The 18,241-nt window shown below is 41.8% G+C and overlaps 1 protein-coding gene across 1 annotated transcript in view; it reads right to left on the reverse strand.

The window, feature by feature from the left end:
* The window catches only part of LOC121176690 (sodium/calcium exchanger 1-like), a 98,236-nt gene that overhangs the window by 77,345 nt on the left and 2,650 nt on the right, over positions 1-18,241 (reverse strand). The gene's annotated exons all lie outside the window — the stretch shown is intronic.

Here is an 18,241-nt window from a genome sequence, read left to right on the forward strand (position 1 = left end):
TTAATCCAATTAGAAAATCACCAGACACGACAATTCTTGCTCCACACACACACACACACACAAACCACCCGGTCCAATGAAGATGACACTTGCAAGATTTCACAATCACACATGCATGCACTCGTGAACACACCGTCTCACACATGCATTGCATGCAGAAACACCCGGCAGTCATGCATGCAACATGGCTGGACAGCTTATGTGTGTGTATGTGACTCTTATCAGATTATATAAGCCAGGTTTGGGTTTATGCTGCTGTGACAGATTACACCCAAATGAAAAGAAGAAGAGGCTAGGCAAGAGAGGGACTGGATTGGCCAGGAGAGAAAAGACTAGAGCAAAGTGGATAAGTAAATTAGGAAATAAAATGTAAGATAAAGTGTTATAGGACAGGACAGAGTAAAGGGATGTTGAGCCAGGTAGGAAGAGACAGTAATAAGGACATATGGGACTGATGGTGGAAATTGGACAAAGAGAAGACAGTGGAAAGGTGAGGCATAGGGATAAAGGTAGTAAACAACCCTGGAGTGGAGTGACAGACGAAGGATGGAGGAGATCACAAGGTGAGGAGAGAGTAATGTGGCGAGCTGAGGAACAGAGGTGAGAGAGAGGGGAGAGGCAGAGAGACGGAAAGAGAGGGGGATTTTGGGATGCGAGAGAAGAGAACAAGAGAGAGACTGATAGAGGAGGACAGAGGGGAGTGAACCTGACGAGTGAAATGACGAGAGTGGAGGTAATCAGGAAAAAAGATGTGGGAATGTTAGCAACTGTAGAGGAGGGGAGGAAAAGAGAAAGGGGGAGAGAGAGGGAAGGAAATGAAAGTGACAGCAAAACACGGGGAAGAGAAATACAGAAAAAGTAACTATTCTTGTTCCACCGTCATAATAAATCATGTTATCACTGTAAACCTACTCGTTTCTGCACAGAATTACGTGACAGTGCTAGACTGTTATTAGGATTGAAGCTTTTTAAAATGATTACCTACCAGGAATTTATAATTCTTTTACCAGGAAAACTGGGATTCCTCACTAGGTATGAAATGTGATTTTAAAGCTGCACTGATAAAAAAAAATCTCTATTTCAACAGTGGGTGACATGACTGTATAAAATGAAAAAAGCTGCTCACAGTGACAAACCCACAGAGTATTATCACCAACTCTACAGGTCCAATCAGCTCTTTGGAGCACTTTGGCATCTTTCAGCTCATTCTTTTGGTTTCAATATATTTGGTTCAGTCTCGCTCTGTTCAGTCATAATGTAAGGGCTGCCTCGTGCACTTGATGCTCCATCTGTTGAATGTTGCTCTGTGTTCTAGTTTGGTGATGGAGGCATGTATGTCTGAGTAAGCCAATGTATTTGGATAGTTTTCATTTGCAGACTTTGCCCTCTGCTTCGTTCGCTGTGAAAGATATTTCGCCACACATTCAGACCGTTGGCTGACATTTTAGCACGAAAGCTAATTGGAAGAGAGCAGCTGAAACGTTTATCCACTTATGGAGAGAGAAGAACAGACAAGAGCTGAATTTTTGGAGGACGGAGAGGGAGACAGACATGGAGACAGGAGAGATGGAGAAAATTAAAGAGTGAAAGCAGTACAAGTAGGGTGGAGAGGGAAAGAGAAAGAGAAATAACAGGGCAGAGACGAGAGGGAAAAATGTAGAGGGAGCCAGACACAGAGAGGGAGAGAGAGAAAACCATCAAGAAATAAATCTGTGCTTGAGAACCAAGGACTTCAACTGTTGGACAACCAGCAGCCACTTCAAAGAGCACACTCTCCTCAGTTTTGCTTATTTCTTCAGATTCCTTCCTTTGAGGGAAACACACACAACTCTTTCTGCAACTGTCCACCTCACATGATTCCTATTCAAGTCATTTTCACAGATGATTGGATACGTCTGCGATTGTCCATTTCGTATCTTGCTTGCCATTCATGAATTCAGAGGAGAGGATTGTGCTAAATCTGGCCTCAGAGAGCAAATGGGTAAAGGTCAGAAGCTGGTTCAGTTTGTTTTTTTTCCTCCTCTTCGCCTCTTCCTCTGTCTTTCACAAATCATAACCACCTTAGTCACTTTCCTCCACTTAGCGCAGTCTCATGCTGCCAAGCATCAAGCCATCCCTGAAATGTAATTTAAAGCAACAACAACATTGCCGACAACAATAATAACATCTCCGGGACAGTCTGCCCTGTGATTCGTGGCGCATGCACACGCACACACACACTAACACACACACAGGCTGAGACACAGACAGCTACAGACACAGAAAAAGACAGACTCACAGGCACGGTTATCATCTCTCACACACATAATGTCACCAGTTCAAGTGTGTGTCATGCGCTGAGGTTACTCATAAAACAAAGGGCTCTCCTCCACCTTGGTGTTTTCTATTTTTAGCAGCAGCAGCGCGGCGAGCCTCTCTGCATTTCAATGTCCAGCTCATCTTTAAACATCATTTGGTGGGATGACAGTGATGACAGCGCCATCAAGTGTGTTTGTGTCTGTTTGGAAATTTACATCTCTCAGATTTAGGTTGGTCTGTGTTAACTTTTGTCTGAGACATTGTGTGTACGAGTGTGTGTGCACATTTTTGGGATTTTTGAGAATGTCAAAAATCCCAAAACACACAAAGACAATGTCTTTGTGTGTTAGGTGCTGATTGTAACTACGTGTTGAACCAAAGACTCGGGGACACAAAGCTACCATAAGGAATCATAACTAATGATAGCTAACTAAAAATCAATGAGATAACGTGGTCAGTGAGTCCTGGCAGCTGGTCCTTTGTGACTGATGGTGCAATATAAATCTAAATCACATTCATCAGTTTGAAAACCGATGACATGGGAATACCAGTACATACATATTCAAATGGATTTCTCCTTAAACACTCCTCTCTCTGCAGCCACACATGCCTGCCCTCTTATACATGAATATAACATAAAATCTGGAGCTTTATGATCTTCACAATCCAAGAAGGTGTTAGTAACAAGCAATCTTCATGGCTGTGCTTTATAGAGAAAATAACTAACCCTCCGTTAAATATGTTTAAATATATTTGAGCATATTTCGGTATGAGTTTACACATGGCAAGTAATAAATATATTGAGTTCAAACAATGAATTTACCACTTGTAAATTAAGGGACATAACACTAACTATTGTTGAGAACAGAGTAATACTGCAATATCCCGCTGTCTTGTCTTTGATCAAGCTCCCTGATTTGGTCAATACTAAGACAGACGCTGCATGCTGCATTCAGTGCTACAGGCTATTAACGACACTGTTCATCATTAGCCACTTTCCCTCTGAAGGACCAAATGAGGAAACACAAGTGTGAGGGCCAAATCAGTCTGCCGTGCAAGTGAGATCACTGTTGGTACGTTGGAAACTGCTGCCCAGCTTGGAAATCACACCATTTGGCAATAAATGTGTCAAATGAATCCCTGAAGTGATGCTTTGGGAGTGCTTGGAAACCGAGTGGAATGAATGATGTGAGGGGGCCGGGCCAACCTTTTTGGCCCCGTAAGGGAAATCAGGGTGATATTAGGTCGACACTACTCATCTTTATTGGTTTTTTTAAACTTGGAGGCTGTTTCATCCTGCATATATTTGAAACCTGTATTGCTCCAGCCATCTGTGAAAGTGATTATTGATACTTTAGCAGAGTATTTAATTTCCTTTGATACTTGATAGTGGTGCATGACTTTGATCTTAAATTCTTCTAGGCCTTTGTCACATTATGTTAAACACATTTTTAACCTCTTTTATTTCCCAACAGGCTCCTGCTAAATCAGATGTCATGCTATATTTTCCAGTTTTATGGCTTTTGCGGCGCTACCCCTCGGCCTTCATTCACAACACACTCTCTAGGCGACCAGTCCAACAAGTGCTGAGGTGCCAATATGTGATGTGGCATTTGGGCAGAGTAGACAGCATGTTGACACTTTACGTAAATGTAAGACTGCATAAATAGAACAAGGTATGCCAATGACTTTGTGCCACAGCTAGAGAAGCGATGAAACACTGTGATCTATCACTGTCCTCACATTCTGTTGTTGTAGTGACTTAATTCATCAACCTGTAGGCAGGAGGCCATGCTTTAAACCTCCAGGGGGGTGGACTCACAGTCAGGCTGCAGTAAGATTAAAATGCCTCCCAAAATTATTCTGATTAAATGGTAGTCTAAACTGATGTAGGAGATGGAGTGGACTTTTTAAAAATTTGAAGTCAAGCCACTTTCCCAACACCAGATAAACTAAATTAAAATCCTGTTGGCAAGGTGGTTGGAAAGCTTGGGATGACTGCTGAATAACATAACGGGAATATGGAGCCCTAAAGTGATCAACATTAATTTTTTTTAGTACTTTGTATATAAATACTAACACTAATAAATTATGTAAAATATATAAACAAACTCACAAATTAATAATTTAATGAAATATTTACACACCTCATTATTTTACATCACTCTTCTTTTTAGCATAATAGAGTTTTAATGAAACTCATTTCTATTTCATTACAGAGAATTGTGTTAAAATATATTTATCAGTGACACATTGTGACCACTTTGAACACAAGTGTAAATGCAATTGTGTTACCAATCCACATACAACAGCTACATGGACAGAAACAGGTGGGATAAGGTGATGTATTCTGAGCCTGTTGCTGGGTACCGAATGGTTACCGCAACCCTTTTCTCCAATTGTATGGCTGAGCACAAGTACGTTTCTCTTCTGAACAACACAGGCCGCAGTGTTCTGGAAATAAAATCGACGTTTAACGCACAGGTTTGACACCCATCTGTAAAGGTCCCAATCACTCTCCATCATCATCATCTACAATTCCAACATCCAGGTCGTCTTCTGGACAGAAGACAAAATGAAGCTGCATAACTCACTATTCTCCTCTGCTTTCTCTTCAGCAGTCCACTTGTCAAAGACGGCCTCTGCCACCGCTTCGTAAAGCAAGCAAACACAACAACGCAGCATCACGGGTGGCAACCACCTTCTTCTAGTCTTCTTCACCTCTTTTATTTTATTTTGGACTCGGGCAAACAAGATTAAGACAGATCTCAAAGTGGACACTGGAGACACATGTTAATACCAGGTGTAAATATAATCAGGTTAAGATAATCTCTAGATACAATCTGAATACGAGATGCATTTTAAAGAGTCTGTGAACCAACCAGTGTTACAAGCTGTTTCATTCAGTTGCCTTGACAGTATTTTGACTACAAATATTCTTTAGCGAAAGTTATACAACATTTCATAGACTGTCTTTTTTATTTATTTAATATTCAACACTTCAGGGCTCCAAACCAGAGGTGGCCAGTATCAGAGCATTCTTTAAATTATGACTTTTAGAATCAATAAGGTCACCACCATCAGGAGCTGCTTCAGCCCTGGAGGCCTTACAGGGGCCATAAAAAACAATTGGTTAGTATTTTAAAGATTTTAATGTTATGTGTCACCTCAAGGGACCGACAACCACTTCTAACTATGACCCACGACAATGGGCTGTCTAAATATAATCAATAGTTCAATTAAAAACCTAAAAAGATCATATAAATCATTGCCAAATGTCATTTTTACCTGCTGATAACCTTTAGAGAAAACCCTGCTCCTCTTCATCTTCTTCTTTATTTGTTCTTTTTCTACCTTCCTGTTATTGTCAACATTATCTTCCCCCTGCCACACCATTCACAACACAAGGCATCTATGTCCACGGCTAACAACCCCCTACTGACCCTTCTAACAGTGTGTAACACACTCACACAACATATACACACAGGAGAGAAGAGGATTATGACCACAGGGACTTTCCTGTCTCTCCCAGCCATTGGACAGACACGCTATGCTGACAGTAGCGGGTAACAACACAAGTAACAGGAGACCGGTGCCAGTGATACATATAACCAGATTAACATGGACAATAATAGAGGCCAAGATGTGGGTAACCGCCTTCTCCAGTAGGGGAGTGAGTGTGTTGTTTAAGTAATTAATGGATTAGTTGAGGATATAGTCACAGGAAAGGAAAGGAAGACACAGACGGAAAGAGAGTTAGTCTTGGATATTTTCGGCTCCAGCACAAACACACAAAGACGTAGCAGGTACAGAGGCAGCATGTAATACATGCACACACAAAACACACACATACCTGGAGGCAGACTATAAATGTGACAGCCTGACCAAATCAATGTCAATATTGACATTTCTAGGATTAGGCCGTGCACAAAATAATGAATAAATGCATGTGTTTTTACTTCCAGACACCTGGTTTCTCTGGACTCGCAGTCATTTACAGTCAGGATGAATCACTAAACAGATGGATGGCCTGTAAGGAAGCCAAAAAAACATACTGTTGCTGTGTCCGAGTTAGTTCAGAGCACAAATATAAAGAGCAGGATGTCACCTTTTCTGAATTAGAGCTCCGTTGCTAGTGGAAATTCACTCAGAATCATCAAGTTTCACCCCGTCTCAAAAAGTTGTTTCTGTGAGTTATGTTTCTCTGAAACATAACTTTTTAACAGCTCAGCCCGTGAAAGTGCCAATTTATTTTCTTTTAATCGATTACTCTCGCAGCCAGAAAACACTGAAATGAATTTCTGACCCTGTGCGTGTGTGAATTGTCTGCAATTTTGCCTCATGCACCCTGCAGACGTGGCCCACATTGGCTCTTGCAGTCAGTAAATGCCCACTTGACAGTAACAGCTAGACGACATCAAAGCTGCTTAACACAGACTTATTGTTGCTGATGTAAGCTGAAAAATGGTTTGAGATGCGCAAATTAATTTTTAGCCAACATTTCCTTAGACAGCTTGGGTCCCTGAATTATTGAGAGGCCGACATATCTTTAATTAATTATTTATCATTGTTGAAAAACGTCCCCATAACCGTCATCAGGCTGCCATTAGCTCAGCTATCATCATAAAAACCACCACCACCACTATCATCATCATCAAAATGTCCACCATATCATCATCATCATACTATCATTTTCTCAGCTATTATTGAAAAACTACCACCACAATCCTTATCATCATCATCATCATCATCATCACTGTCCTCTTCATTACAGAAACATTATCATCATCCTTGTGATTGTCAAAATCTTCATCAACAGAACTGCCATCATCATAATTATCATCAAAACTCCCACCACAACCATGATCAGCTTCATTATAACCAACACCATCACCAGCATTTTTACTGGCACCATTTTCATCATCATTATCATCATCATGCTGCCCCTATCTCAATTATCATCATCATCACCACCAATACCATTTACTCATTATCATCACTGTTAATCCCTCCTCACCGTTATTTCTTTAATCAAACTCAGAGAGTTCGCCGTCCATTAATATTCCATATGACTGTGATAATCCCACCAATCCCTTTGCCTATCCATTCCTCCCGTGCATCCTGACCCGGTGCGCAGTCCCTCACCCGGGTGTGTTCACCGTCCCTAACCCTGACCTCATCCTTCCTCAGCGGTCACCGGCTTCACAGCCTGCGCGGTCCACAACCCCGTTCGACCGGGTTACACCGCTGCAGCTCTGTGGAAATGTCACTCACCGTTTTCCACCGAGGCTCTGACTCCCAGCAGAGAGAGCTTCGCTCTGCTCAGGCGGCTCCGGTCAAGATCCGCGGGTTACGCACGTAAGCTGTTTCTCAGCAGAGAGAACCGTGCGCTGGGTATATGCTTAATTGGAGCGGCGCTGAAGGCGTCTCCCGGACAGGGGAAGGGCTCTGCAGTGTCGCACACACCTGAGAGAGACCCCCCCCCCCGGTCATGCATGTCTGTCCGGGGTCCGACAGATTCCTCAGGGGTCTCTCCATCAGCTCAACGTTCAGTTTCCGTTTCGGTCCCGCGCAGCCTCCGCCTGATCTCGCCTTAACAGGTTTTGTTCTCCTTCTTTACGCACGCATGCACCGAATTGTGCAAATTACACCACCCGCTGCAATTAACGGAACTGCCAAAGTGACTGCACCTCGCGCTTCACATTTCTGTACTCTTCTTACACACACCGACCGTCTCCTGTCACACACACGGCTCCAACAGGACAAACACAGCAACTAATACAATTGTGATAAATGCACATAAATTCATATTCACAACAATGGTAATACACACGTTGTTTGCGTCTCCTCACCGGTTCGGTACTCTGGAAGAAGCCCAGCTTGGGATCCGTTCATTCATTCATTCACTCATCCCTCTATCTGTTCATCCTTCCCTCCGTTTCGTCCCTCATTCAGCAACTAAATAAACGCCTCTCCTCCTCTGAAGCGGCGGCGACGGAGCACGCGCACTTCAGCCGCTGGCTCGCTCGCGCGCTCTTGCGCCCTCCCCGGTCTCTCTCTCTCTCTCTCTCTCTCTCTCTCTCTCTCTCTCTCTCTCTGCCTTTCTTGTGCAAAACAACAAGACAGAGAGGGGGAGAAAGATGTGAAACTGAGAAAGAAAAAAGAGAAGGAAGGATGAGCTGATGTGAGCTGATGTGAGCAGGAGTGGAGGGATAAGCACAGGGCTAGACTGTGGCTATTAGTGTGTGTGTGTGTGTGTGTGTGTGTGTGTGTGTGTGTGTGTGTGTGTGTGTGTGTGTGTGTGTGTGTGTGTGTGTGTGTGTGTGTGTGTGTGTGTGTGTGTTGGGGGGGACAGGATGAATGTGAACCAAAGGAGCATGCACTCCCATCAGCATCACCCCTGCACAGCTCACTGGAGGGAGAAGAGAAGAGAAGAGAAGAAACAGAAATAGAAGGAAAACTGCTGAGCTGAAAAGCAGCAGTGGTGAAAAAGAAGTCTTGTGAAAAACATGGATGGACACAAGAGGAAAGTTTGTGCCTGTTACAAACAAACGATTCTTTACATTATCTGGTTTTTCCTCAATGAATCAATCACTTGTTTAGTCTGTGAAATGTCAAAAAACAGCAACCGACACCTTTGAATTGCTCATTTTGAGCCCACATATCACATTTACAATGGTGGCTCCCTTGTGACCGAGGAGTCAAGGCGCTGACCATGAGCCACAACATCCCTTATTTATGTCTGGCCAAGAACCTTTTGTTCCTCATCTCTCTTGATTCCTGTCATCTCTCTACATTAAAAGCATATCAACTAATCGTTTCAGCTTTATACAAGTTCATGTTTAATGTATAGTATTGTGGAGAAAGTTGGCAGCAAGTTGTTCTTGAGAAAACCTCAAATTCTTGATCAGAAACATCAGTATGAAGGGGTCAGAATTGTAATTACACAAACAGTGTATATTATGTGAACTGTGAGCGTGTTTTACCAGAGACCCAAAAATCTAGTGTTTGGAATATATTTGCAGATTTATTAAATGCTGTTCCGCCTCACCTCTCGACAGACGAAGAGGAGAAGAAGGATAGCTTCCAGTGAGATGAGCGGGCAAGCAGGCAAGAGCTGGATGGAGGAGAGAAGGGCACTGAAAATACTGGAAAAGAGGACAAGGAGAGACGGAAAAGCAGATGGGGAGAGGAGAGTGGATGGAGGCCAGTGAGGAGAAATGTGAGAGGGAGGAAGGGAGAACGGAAGGCTGATGGGTGGGATGGGTGCTGTGAAGACGGGAAGAGGAGCGGGAGAAGGGAGAGGAGAGCTGGAGTCAGTGTAAATAATGAGAGAGAGGAGAAGAGCTGTTTTACATTATCTGTCTTTTCGACACAGTTGATCAGAGTTCTGTCTCAGCGTGAAGCATGGCCTTTACACCGCGAGCTAATTCACACCCTGAGGGGACATCTCACACTCCACACACACACACAAGCATGTGCACACTAACATTGAACAATTCCCACCCAACTCTTACTTAAGTACGCTGATAGAACACAGCTTCACACACATACAACCATCCGCATCCACATGCATCCCGCCTAAATTCACAAGTGCATATTCATAGCTGGACAAAACGGGGACAGTTGAACACATAAGCGCACACAACATGACAAAATATGCATGAATGAACAAGACGCATAAAGACATGTGCAGACGTACAGATGCCAACACACCCACCATGTCTATTTGTACATTTCTGCTGCAGCTGCGCAGGAAAGTAGAGTTCAGAAATGAATAGAGCTGAGGATTCTCCGAATGGCTGTGAAGATAATATTAAAGCTCTTTGTTAATGAACAAACTGGTGGGCTGTGTTGGAATACAGGAAGATATTCTTCTTTACGATAATCACAAAGGCAAAAATATTACATTCTCTGTCATCTCCCTTGTTATTTAAAGGGTAATGCTGCCAGATAGTCTGAGTTTCTGTTTCTTTTCTACTGTAAATTGTACATTTGTTTGGGACTATTTTCAGCCACGAGTTAATACACACATTTGATTCTTATTATTCTCTTATTCAAAGTCAATTAACATAATCAAAAAGCATTTAAAGTAAAAAGTGAAACAGCACACTGAACCAGATTCCAGGTCCCAGTATCTTTTCAGATCACTGTTTCCTCCTCACTCAGCTCAGCATCACAGCATTACGGATTCAGTGCCTGTTAACCCTCCCCCATCATCTCGTAGTGTGTGTGTCTGCCTGCGTCGCTGCTATATATTCCAAAACAAACCGCAACGATATCTTCAGAGAAGGCTACATGTCTACCCAGTTTCTATGGCAATGAGAGAACAAGCGCAGCCTTCTGTCTTACTACTGTAACATTGCTGAAAACGATAACTATACCATCATGCATAGGGGTCTTTGAAAGCAGCAGTGTGAGCCGCTTCTGCCTGGAGGATAATAGTTGTTTTCCATTAAATACTAAGTTACTTCTTTAGCTTCACACTCGTGAAACTGTGTTGAAACATTGAACATTGGTTGTTGTTATATATCACTGGAATGTTTCATGTGATCTTAAGTTAGTATTATAAGATTAGTCCAAAAATATGTAAAACTTAAATAGTTTGGTTCTGCAAAACACCTACATAGGCAGTATGCATCCACATTCTCCGATTCAGAAAAGGCAAACTTTCTTTCCATGTCTTATTTTAATATTTCTACAACATTACCCTCCTTGTTACTCCAGGCTAGCAAACCAGTTCTAATTAGAGAAGCATTGAATGTGAACAATGGAACACTCCTTTTGCCCTTTAAGTTGTCTTGCTGCCGATGCCTGCAGCCCCAGCTTTGAATTTCAGCAGTGAGTAAAAACAGCCTTTTATCTTATTACAACCTAATGGTGAGGCACATTACATACATACAATCGCCAACTGCCATTTGGTGCTGTTGCTCTTGGCCTCAGGTTCAACAGCTTCTTTAGGCAAATGAAAACATTTTTTTTCTCCAGTTTGAGTGAATAAGTATCATGTTATTAATCTTTCTTGACACCTTATTTTATTTAGCCAAGGTCAGACTAATTTTGATATACTGGCCTGTTCACTGACACCATGATGACAGCAGACTACCAAAGGTCTAAAAAGATTTATTATAAAGCCTGAAGTCTAAAGTATTATATGAACAAAGTTCTAATGGAAAAATTAAACATTATGAGAATAAAAGTAGGAAATTAAGGTTACCTTTAGTACCAAGGCTGCAGGCTGTGACACCTGTACTCAGTAAAGACATTTCTTAATAACCATAGTTTGCAACCTGCCTTTGGTCTGACTCCCTGGATGAACACTACGTGCTGCTCTCTGTCATGTATTTCACAGAATGTGACAGAAAATCACTTGGCTTGACACAAAAGCCAATTAAAAACTAGGCTATTTCCTCGTCACACTGACTTGGCTCATGTTGCTGTTCCCTATACCGATACCCTTTGTGGTTGATGTAAGCTGTTCTAAACTGGCTGCGTTCAGAGTACCTAACTGTAAGCACCAGTGCGACACACTTGGTGCTGTATTGTATTCAGATTTTTAACATGCGTTTCTTATTCAACATTCATTTGTTTTATTGTAACTAGGGTTACTTTGAACATTACTGTGACAATCAAATGTACCAGTGGAGCAGAAAACTGTGGCTGCATTGTGCAGCTCCCTCGTGTAAATGAGCTTAAAGAAATAGTTTGACATGTTTTGGGAAATATGCTTATTTGCTTTCTTGCCAAGAGTTAGAGAAGACTGAAACCATTCCCGTGTCAGTATGGTAAATATAAAGAAACATAAAGAATATAAAGAAAATTTTCTAGTAGTAATTCATACTTTGGGAAATGCACTTTTTTGCTCTCTCGTAGAGAGCTAGATAATGTGATTGATACCACTCAGATTTTATCTTGTTTAATTCATTTTTCCTTAAAAAATGTGTAAAAATTTGATGTAGTTGATCCAGGCTGAGTGATAGATGTTTAACACCCAAACATGAGAATGACTATCAATCTTCTCATCTAACTCTTGGCAAGAAGGTGGATGTCAGACTATTCCTTAAAAGCCAAGATGAACAATAACCTTTCGACCTTGATTTTCTTTATTATAACAGCATTCACCTATTTCATAATTTTCTAAATTTACAAAATTTGTGCTTCTTTTCTATTCTGCAATCACATCACTTTCACTTCTTGAAATAGCACATTTTAATGCTGTCCTAAGAGCATCATAAGACATAAAGACAAAATTCAAATACTAGCACAGAGTGATATTAGTTTGTATCAGGGTGTTGTTGGAAAGGAGCTAGTGTGATTAGAGAAACTGCCTTCGGTAAATAAAGGCTAATAGAGGCCAAATTCCCCAAATCCCATTTCAGAATCCTCTCATGTACTGAGGAAGACAGCTCAAATATTGGACATGATTACACGGTAGCCCACTAATCAAGCTATTCTGCTTTATCTCCAACCTTATAAAGTGTTGTTGGCTCCTGATTATTCATGAGCTGCCTTAGACTCATTGTGTCAGGCCACCCAAGCAACTGTAAGTCATGCTGAGTATGGTCCATAGGGGAGATGTGAAACAGAACTAAATGATGATGAGGAGAACTGCGAGCAAATGAGCCTTGATAATTTGAAAGGGAAAAGATGAGCATCACAGCCACACTACGCTACTTCTCTCTCACACCCGCTGAAATGTGCAGGATAGTACATTCTTTCCTGCTTGTTCATGCACTGAAATTCATGCCAGGACACATGAGACCTCATGGATGGATTCAAAATCACAGAAACACACACTCCCACACCCACTGCTTGATTGTCTTCTGTCCACTTGAGATTATTCTAGCACTAACGGCCATACAAGTGCATCAAAGCATCTGTCGCCGTGGTGTTCCGGCCGTTAGGCGCGTCGTCAATCACAACAAAAGTCGATTGCTAAGTGCTTACATGACTCTGGGACCGACTGTTAAGTGCACGACCAATCATACGCTCGACATGCTTCAGCATTTGAGACTTTGTCCATTCGCTAAAACAAACAGACACACATTTTTAGCAGATACATACATTCAAACTGTGTGATTCTCCAACGTGGCACACAGGGACACACACTCAAGCAGATACACACAAAAGGAGTCAGATGAGATGTGGACCACCTCCATCAGCCTGCTGGGTTATTGATCAGCAATGAAATGGAGCTGCTGATTAATTGGGAGGCAGAAGCCAATCAGATCCACGACAGACACGCACACACAAACACGCAGAGAATACCTGTGTATCCTGCCAGATCTCATTGTGATTTGTTAAAATGAAAATGCACTGTGCAGGCCAGATGATGCCTGCATTACCAAAGATGGCACTGTGCTGTCATCTGAAACTGGATGTAAACAACAAAATGAGAAGTGTTTTCTTATTATCAGTCATCCTTCTGTGATGCAGAGCTTCACCACAGCCACGGTGGAAATAATTCTTCTCTATTCATGTCTAAGCCTCCTCTGCATCTCTGCAGCTTGTTGTGCAATTCTACCCTAAAAATTAAAAAGGAGAAGTTGCTGCAAATGAAAGAAGTCATGGGGTGAGATCAGCACTACAGTCGCCAGTGTAACTGTGAGAACGTCCTGCAGTTTTGCAGCATGTAGGTGAATTTTTGCAACTGCATCAAAAAAAAGATCTAAAATAGAATCAAAACATTCACACACACACAATTTCCGTGACCTAACACGCATACCATGTTGATTTATGTTGTAATTTGACTATAAACATTACATTACCTCTTAACTCTTTCTGCTCATCCACAGACAGAAAAGTGCACTCATCTATCTACTATTGAAACACATGCCTGTACACACCTGTGCTCTTTCGCTCTGTGTGTCTCATACGCACATTCACACTGTTCAATATAACCCGGGGTGTTGCAGGGAAAATGGTCCCAAAGTGCAATTCATCACTTCTGTCTCCTCTGTTTCTTCTCCCCTCGAGCAATACTGACCTTTCGCTGTGATTCATATCAGTACACTCAAGCACACACAAACAAACACACTAGCACACGAAGACACGTAAGCGTACAGACACACACATCTTGTATTTTTACATACATGTCTTATGTTAACACCCCAATCATGTGATTTGTGGGTTTGTAATTTTGTAAAACTAAAATGTGTCCCTCCTCTGAGTTGATGGAGATGTCCAACAGCCTGCAGCAGGGACTTGATCCACAATGATGTAGATGAGTTGAATAATATAATGGGTTTTAAGAAACAGAAGTAGAATGAAAAATACATTGAGTTATTGCCAATGTGTTCCAGCTCCTCTCCTTGTAATGATGTCCATCTATCAAAGCTTTTATTTTATTATTTTTATGCAGATTTGTATTGTTATGCTAATGTTACAGTTACTTATCCCATTTCTGTTCTGCTGACTGGGACTTGCTGGAGCCAGCAGTCAGTGCAAGTTCTCATTAGCATTCAATGGCTTGTTAATGTAATTGTGCAGCTCCCTCTACAGTATTTTACAGCACTTTTCTAACTTTGCTAAAAGTTCAATCAGAGTGAAGCGAAAGTTGTACACACTGTGAAACTGCCAAATGTAATCACTAATGAATTACACCACTTATGCCCCCGTGTGATGGAAAATCCAAATGTGCAATCACCCCCTGCACCCCTCCCACCCCCTTGAAATTTTCCTCACCTCTTGATTTTGAGCTTGTTCTTGTTTCTGGCTCAGCTCTTAAGACTTTGTTACCACCTGACTGAGTCCAATAAGCAGCTTGTTTCTATCAAACAACATCAATTAAACAGGGGAAATGACGCCATCAGCTAGCAAGCCCTTAGATGAACTAGTTCAGTCAGCAACCCAGATACAAAAGGGGGGAGGAAGGGATAGGGGAGGTGGGAGAAAAGGAGGATAGAACTGAAACTGCAAAGAGGGGATGGAGAGAGAGAGACAGAGAGAGAGCATGGGGGATAATGGCTGAAGGAAGTGAGAAAGGGTGGGAGAGACAAGGAAACAGAGGAAGGCACAAATGGACATGAAGTGATGGAGGAACATGGGCAGAGAGATAGAGGAAGAGAGACTGAAAGAATAAATGCTTGGAGATTGTGAGCGGGTGAAATAAGGGAGATGGGTGAGAAGATTAAGGCAACGAGGAAGACAAATCTACTAATGCAGATACCGTGTACCCTCATCTGGGCTGAAAATGCAGCTTGTTTTGTACCATGTTGTGCCTCTCCATCCAATTTCCTGCCCCTCATCACTGTCAAAACAAAACAAATAAAATCTTTAAGGAGGATAGATTACCCTCTCCCCATGAAAAAGAGAAAAAAGGAAAACAGAGCCATGGAGCAGAGCCGCTGAAAGCGTCACCTGACCTAATAACTATTATTTAGAATACAAACACTATTTTCCATGATACAATGACTGTGACTAGGAGGTAGACAGCTGACCTAAGGGCACACTAATTATACAAAATTAAAATTTTAACAGACAACAGCTTAGCTACATGTTTTAAATGTATACACTAAAATAACTATCAATAAAAAAACTGTCAGTACAATCTATAAATGTTCGGATGATCCAGTTCAAAACGACAAAAAAAATGTTCAATCAAAGCAATGTCACATTTTCTATTTTTACATGTAGGACAATGTTATATCTTTGCAGGAAATATTTAATTTCATCACTTTTATCCATGTTGTTTTTTAAAGCGAATAGATCACACAGATCTACATTTGCCTTTTACAAATAAATTTGCATCTCATTATGTTAATAAAGGCCCTCAACGTTACAGTAAATTATGATTTAATTGGCCACGAGCATTGGAAATTCAGTATGATGTATGGCATTGTACTGTATGGTAGCTCTACCATGATAAGTGAGGCATGAAAATATGTTTTGCTGCAGGCAGAGCTTCATACTAGTGAGAATAAACTGATGAGCCAACAAAAGCTAAATTTACTGCTGACAATTAAAGCATCATTGTGATAATCCTTACAGTGAGCTGATAGCCAAAGATTACTTAATGATCTATTATTTAGTTGCAGCAAAGTGTGAATAATTAAAAACCTGAACTTGTGCACATCTATGTATCAGCAGTCACTAAAGGTGAAGGGTTTAAAAAATAGAGCATTACATAAAAATCATGTTCTTGTCTTCCCTGACTGAACCAGTCAAAGTGCACTTTCCGTGTGGAAAAATCTACAACTATTCATTAACTATCATTAGACAACATAATGACAAGCATGTACAAGTACACACCTTAAAGTTCACATATGGTGTACATATGCTCCAGACCAACTGATATCTACAGTAGCTCTCTGAACACACACACCCACACATGTACCACTCCAACCACATGAAAACAGCCCAACCATAATTGATGATATTAGAGGGTTAAAAGAGGCCTGGACGACAGTGTGTGTGGCTTGTACGCTGACAAGATACAGAACAGGCATGGGATGGGTGGGAGTGAGTGTGTGTCTTATAAAGTCAAAAGATTTATACTATTTTTTTCCCTTTATATGAAGCCAGGCGAGCTGTTTCCAGTCTTAATGCTAAGCTAAGCTACCTGGCTGCAGACTGTAGATTCATATTTAGCGTACAGATATGAGGGTGATGTCTATTTTCTCATCTAACTCTTGGCAAGAGAGCACATCTCCCAAAATGTCAAACTATTACTTTATCTTTGTTTGGGAATTTTAAAGAAACAACATAGCCTCTTGAAACACAACTTTATTTGCAAAGTAGAGAAAGATTAAATGTCTTGTTGAGCTGGACATTTCCCTATTTCTATCCACCGGAGAAAAAACCAGCTATCCATTTTTAGCCCCACACTTAAGTTTAAGAGGAGCTGGGTTATAAGAGAAGCAGGATACACAGGGGTGGAGTGAATCGAATTAGAAAGCTGCCATATGTCAGCCTTGTGATCACAGAGTTACTTAGTTGTACAGCGAGGGAGAGGTTCGTATATAATGAGCATGTACTGAGAGCAGTGATGAAAGGGCTGGAGTTGAATGAGGGGGCTGGAGGAGCGTATTCACTCAGATGTAGTGTGGGTTTGCTCTTTCCATGTCCCTATCTCCTTCACCTGAGCCATTCCCCTGACATCTGTCTCTCAGACTCTTCTTTATTCTCAGCCAGTCTTCCAAAAGTCTTACATTTACTGCCACCTTTTGTGCTCTTCTACTACCTTAATTCTGTCTCTCTGAACTCTCAGACACTTCTCTCATCACTTTGTCTGCCTTTACTTTTCATCATCTGTTGCTTTTTCAGCTTCTTTGTCTGCGTGGCTCCCTCTCTCCCTGTCTGGTACACACTGTCTGTATTTCGGATGAGCTCGTCATCTTTTTTGGAATTGGGAAACCAAATCATCCTCTTTTTTTCACACCATCCGTCTTTTCTTCTCTCTAAGCTCTCCCACTTCAAATAATTCAAAACCTGCTCTGCATCTTACCCAGCTCCCACATCGAGCTAACTGACTGAACCCGGGTCTGCACAGAGGAGAACATTTTTGAAAGGGCAGTGAGTGAAGCAGCAGCAGTGGCTGCAGACAGGCAGTGTCCTGGCATTGAATTGGAGGGAACATTTCAGGAGCTGCTTGGAAATGCTGCCGCATTTGTTCTCAAACAACCACACACCCACATACATGGGCACACTCACACACACTGAGTGGTGGTTTGGAGACAGTGTGGGAGTGCATACGTCTCCGTTTCCCAAAATAACCGCCAGATGAGGGGCAGGGAGGCAGGGCGAGGTTGGTACAGGGAGATATAAATGGATGGTAATTGTATGGCTCCTTCGGATTACACTCAAATCCTGCAGACTTGTACACAAACGCACACTCCCTGTCCATGTATGTGTGTGACAACGATCCTGCTTGTACATGAAAGTGTGTAAGATCAGTTTTTCACACTCACACACTCTCCACCTCTTAGGGATGATAGTTTTATGA

Source organism: Toxotes jaculatrix, chromosome 23, assembly GCF_017976425.1.
Source record: "Toxotes jaculatrix isolate fToxJac2 chromosome 23, fToxJac2.pri, whole genome shotgun sequence".
In the NCBI taxonomy this organism is placed as follows: domain Eukaryota; kingdom Metazoa; phylum Chordata; class Actinopteri; family Toxotidae; genus Toxotes; species Toxotes jaculatrix.